This window comes from Doryrhamphus excisus, linkage group LG19 (genome assembly GCF_037039965.1).
Source record: "Doryrhamphus excisus strain RoL-2023G ecotype Guam linkage group LG19, RoL_Dexc_Guam_v1.1, whole genome shotgun sequence".
Taxonomy (NCBI): domain Eukaryota; kingdom Metazoa; phylum Chordata; class Actinopteri; order Syngnathiformes; family Syngnathidae; genus Doryrhamphus; species Doryrhamphus excisus.
This window is the reverse complement of record NC_136375.1, coordinates 17,205,374-17,211,395: the sequence shown is the minus strand read 5'-3', so window position 1 is coordinate 17,211,395 and position 6,022 is coordinate 17,205,374.

Genomic DNA, 6,022 nt, shown 5'->3' with positions numbered 1-6,022 from the left:
TTGGCGGGGAGGTCCTGGATGTGCTTTTGACGATGGGGGCAAAACACTAGCCTTGCGGTTGGCTAATTCGGCGGTCATCGAGGAGGTCGGTTGTGCTTACAAAGAGTGAAACTTTGTCCGATGATGCGTCCTTAAAAGCATCATAGACCACATGGTGACATGTAGACACGTGTGTGATGTCAGAAGAGCGTCACAAAGACCTTGATGTTGCGTTGGACTGTCAACTCTGCATGGGGAACTGTTGGAACATGAAACTCTGAAGTTTGGGAGAGGCAAACACAACAAACATAACAGATTAGCTCAATCCGTCACACGGCCGAAATAGGAAATATGTTAACCTGACGTTGACGTTCTCATTTTACACGTATTTACTTGTCTTCATGTTCATTTATTATTTTCTCATGATTTTTTAATATCTTAAGGCATTTTGTCCATTTTATTTGATTTTTTAAATGTATGATAAATTGGATGAATAATGTTGTATTTATTTATTTAAAATATTATTTATTTATATAAAATAAAACCACACATGTGAAAAATAGATTTTAAATAGATCAAATAAAATACAAATACAGACACTAAATATGGTAATCATAAATAACTACCAAATCATAAAGAACTACCAGGGAGGAATAAAATAAAAAGGAAAAAAATAAAATCATCTAAAGAACTGTAACAAATTGGTCATATAAAATCATAAACTGAAAACAGAGACAGTAAATAAAATCATAAATGCCTTAAAATCATTAGAAAATAGGCTAAAATTAAAACCACACAAGTGAAAAATAGAAATTTTAAATAGATCAAATTAAATACAAATACAGACACTAAATATGGTAATCATAAATAACTACCAAATCATAAAAAAACTACCAGGGAGGAATAAAATAAAAAGGAAAAAAATAAAATAAAGAACTGTAACAAATTGGTCAAATAAATCATAAACTGAAAATAGACAATAAATAAAATCATAAATGCCTTAAAATCTTTAGAAAATAGGCTAAAAATAAAACCATTCATGTGAAAAATATAAATTTTAAATAGATCAAATAGAATAATTAAATTAAATTAAATAAATTAAATACAATAATGGTATAAACCATTACCATTACCATATTTAGTGTCTGTATTTGTATTTTATTTGATCTATGTAAAATCTTTATTTTTCACATGTAGGGTTTTATTTTTAGCCTATTTTCTAATGATTTTAAGGCATTTATGATTTTATTTACCTGTCGCTATTTTCAGTGTATGATTTATTTGACCAATTTGTTACAGTTCTTTAGATTATTTTATTTTTTTCCTTTTTATTTTATTCCCTGGTAGTTATTTATGATTTTATGTTATTTACTTTATTTCCATTTTATTGATTTGATCTAGTTTTTAAAATCTTTTGGTTTTTTGCATTTGTTTCTTTATTTTAGTCGATTCTGTAATGATTTTATGGACTTAATTTGTATCTTATTTTCAAATAATATTTTTAATGTCTTGATGACTTAGTAATGTATATTTGAAGTGTATTTCTTGTTTTAAGTTTTAATTTTTATTTTCATTTATTCATTTTGTTCATTTATTTTTATTATTTCATCCGTTTTTTTAATCTATTTTCTTACATTATTTAATTTCTAATGATTTTAATCGTTTTTTATTGGCAGATTACTTGTAATTTTTTTAATGTTCATTTATCCATTTTGTTTTATTTATTTTCCTTTATTGCATGTATTTTCATTTTATTTATTGTCTCTATTTTTTTAACCAATATTTTTTGTCTATTTTACTAATGATTTGATTTTATTATTACTGGCTGATTTGTGAGGTAGTAAGGTATAAACATTTTATTTCCTGTATTTACTGTTCACTGTTATTTTTACGTCTCACAGCAACTACGGTGCGTTCACGTACCACCAAGAAAGTGTAAAAAAACTCAGTTGTAGATTATCACCAATTTATCAAGGATTGTCGAGTTATGGTGAATAAGAAACCCAAAAGATACGATTGCTGACTCGTGTGACACGCTGACTAGCGTGATTGACGTCAAGTTGAACATCGTCACAGACAGAATGATTGACAGGCGGAGGAAAAAACAGGGTTAGGGTCAGGGTAAGAAGAATCCATCCGTTTTAAAGCGATGTGTGACCACAGGTGAGCTTTCACGCTCAGCTGGCAACAAGTGGAGACTTGCCCTCCCGTTCCGAGGGATCCACCTAAGCTGACATTTCGGAATGTGTCGGCATGTCGAGCGTGAAATCCAAACAATGCCGTCGGCTCCGCGCTTGGAAGAGCTCTTAGCTTTTGGGAACAGTAACATTGGTAGCAGCAGTGGTGGTGGTAGTAGTAGTAGTAGTAGTTGAAGTTGTGTATTATCGTTAAGTGTATTATCTTATTATCTCAGAAGACAAAAATAAAATAGGGGGGGGGTTGAAGATCCCCTAAAATAGACCTAATGATGCCACTGATGCTCACTTCTTTTGGTTTTCAGCTGAAAGCTCATCTCTCAAGCCCAACCTAAAATGTTCTTGTGGCCCCCTAAATTATTTTATACATTGGCCCCCCTGACAACCCCCTGAAATAGGGGTTAATAGGCTAATTAATAATGTAATAATAATAATAATAATAATGATTATTATTAGAACATTTTAGGGTGGCTTCAGCCCCCCTAAAATATTCTTTAATTCCCCCTAAATAATTGTATATTTTTTTATTGATTTTAAAAAAAGTTTTTATTTATTTACTTTTTTTTCACAAAAAAAATCTCTGATAAATTTCATATAATAGGGCAAAAGCAGGCTAAAACTAGCCTACTAGTAGTATTAATAATCAGAATAATAATAGTGGTGATAGTAATAATAATAGGCTAATGAATAATATAATAATGATTATGACTGGACAGAATGGTGGGAAGGTTATATCTCGGTTCTTGTTCCTTATTTGTTTTTTGATCATTCATTCATATTCATTCATATCCTGTGCAGGTTATCTGCAGGCGCCGTGTGAGAACCCGGGGGTGGAGCAGCTCCTGCGAGGTCAGACTGCTGATTGAGCATGAATGTTTTGGTTTGTCAGAGTACGGAAGACGAGCCAGTTGAATTTTTGGGGGTTTTGAACTTTGGACAAAATAGCGAAACCCAAACATTTGTCAATGACGCCAAATATTTGCTGTAGTTTTCTCTTTCCTTTTCTCTCTACGGCTCCTCGCTGTAAACATATCGGACTCATATTTTGTCTGGCGTGGCGTCCGTGTTGTTTTCACTCAATGTGAACAGGATGCAGCCACGAGCAAACAAGGCCTTGACAATGATACCGTGTTGGCCTCCTTCCTGATTTCTTCTTTTTTGGCATCTTTGTCACACTTTAATGTTTAGGATCATCGCATAAAATGCAGTTTTTGAATCATACTTTTTATTATTAAAGGACAAAAACATCCCAAGCTTCCCTGTTAAAACATAACTTAAGTGACATAAATTAAGATGTATCGGTGTAGGAAAGGTAAGAAAGCCATTTCTAAAGCTTTGGGACTCCAGCCAACCACAGTGAGAGCCATTCTCCACAAATGGAACAGTGGTGAACCTTCTCAAAACCGACCAAAATGACCCCAAGAGGGTTAGGGTTAAGAACCCACAACAACATTCAAAGAAGTGCATCAAGGCTCAACATCAAGGTTGGTCTTCGTTTTTTTGTCCACAGATGATGGACAGACTGACACATGTGGGCGGGGCATTCCATCAATGTTTGATGCGGCGTCTGACGATTCACCGCCAATTCTTTCCTAAGCAGGTAAACCAAACAATAGCGAGTATATCAGCTGGGGTAGGCTCCAGATATTTCTGTGTTTCCTCAGTCATTATGGAGTCGCTGAAAAATATATATTTGTTGAACAAAAATCGACACTTTCATTATTTATGTTATTATTCATTTACATTGTTTATTTGTTTTACCAATCTCATCTATTTACTTTTTTTAATTTATTTTTTTACTTCATTATTTACGATCTTAAAATATATATACATATTTTTTTCTTTTTTTTTTTATTTCTTAATTTTAATTTCTAAGCAGTACTTCCAAGAATTCGTCAAAGAAGGGAGCACCCCTTCCCAAGTTAGTTACAAAGGCCAACTGATGTCGGAGTACTAGTACACGTCCATTTGGCCCATTTCACGTAGCGACTTGATGACAAAGGATGCTGACTCGGGGTAAACGGCTCTTTTAATGCCGGCGGCCTCTGGGCTCAGTCGGGGGTGGAGCCATGTGGGGTGGCGTCGGGTGGGTGAGGACACTGCGGGATGCAAAGCGAGCGCCTGTAAAGAAGCAAATTGTGCATGCAACGCCTAACCTGCTGCTGCCTTTCGATGGCAAACAGCAGCAGTCATGCAAACGAGTAGGGAAGTACTCCATCTTCTCTTGTACTTCTACATACGTATCCTGTATTTATTCTCATCATTCATTCATCATCACACATACCGCTGGTGGGTATCGAGCCGATGATCTTCCAGTTCCAAAAAACCCTTCACGCAATTTCAGCTTATTTACAAGAATGTTCAAATGCTAAAGTTACCATGTTAGCATTTTAATATTAGCATTCTGGTTTTAGACACATATAAACACTTAGCACTATCTTGCTAGGTGTTAACATTAGCATGTTAGCATTCTAAAATTAGCCTAATAGCATTTTTAGCTATTTTCGTTGGTAGACAACTATGCTAGGTGTTGGCATGTTTACGTCAGCACGCTAGCATTGCTAGCATTGTACTGGAAAACGGGGGGAAAAATGTTCAAATGTTAAATTGCATTGCTGCATTGTTGCTAACATTAGCATATTAAAGTTTCTTGCTATTTTCATGGGGAGACACATACGGTATTAATGTACACTTACTGTACCACTATCCTACTGAATGTTAGCATTGCTAGCATGCTAATATTAGGATAGTGGCATTTTTAGACATTACACATTAATCCATTTTCATCAGTAGACACGGTTATGCTAGGTGTTGGCATGTTAACATTAGCATATTATACTATAAACCGCTATATTATATTATTATACAACTATATTGGACTTTTTATACATTTTTAGCATTTTCATAGGTAGGCACGGCTGCATGGTGGACGAGTGGTTAGCGCGCAGCTAGGAGACCCGAGTTCGATTCCAACCTTGGCTATCTCTGTGTGGAGTTTGCATGTTCTCCCCAAAAACATGCATGCTTGGTTAATTAGTGACTCCAAATTGTCCATAGGTATGAATGTGAGTGTGAATGGTTGTTTGTCTATATGTGCCCTGGGATTGGCTGGCCACCAGTCCAGGGTGTATCCCGCCTCTCGCCTGAAGACAGCAGGGATAGGCTCCAGCATGGCCGCGACCCTCGTGAGGATAAGTGGTAGAAAATGAATGAATGAATAAGTAGGCACTTAGCGCTATTATGCTAGGTGTTAGCATGCTAATGTTTCCATGTTAGCATTGTTAGCATTATTTAAGTCATTCATAGTCTTCCATGGTATGTTTTTATACCAGGAACAAGGAATCTAATAAAATTAAAAATATAATAAATAAATAATAATAAAATAAATGCAGGAGTATTATATCTGTTGTAAATGACAATATGATTTTTTTTCTCGTGATTACTTGTATTGAATTTTGGTGTGTGTGTTATGCTGGTTGTTGCAGGCCCAGCATTGATGCAACATAAGTGCACTTGCTCTGGAGTGCAGAATGAAAGTAGTGTCGTGTTGCCATCATGTATTCTTTTCACGGTGCCATCTGGTGACACGCACTCCTCCATCCATGCATCCCTTCATCCATTGCCCCCCCCACCCCCACATGTTTCAAACAAAGAAGCTGGTGAGTGTGCAGATGCGAGGGTGCCTGGAATGTTTGGTGTCGTTTGTGTCCGGCTCCAACAATGACAACATTGACGCCATCGCTGTTGTTTCTCTTGGTCGCGCTGTATCACATCAGGTTGGCATCGACTCCACGGTGCCAATCCAGTATTGCATTTATCGTCCTTTTGTTGTGGCCATGCGAGAGGAG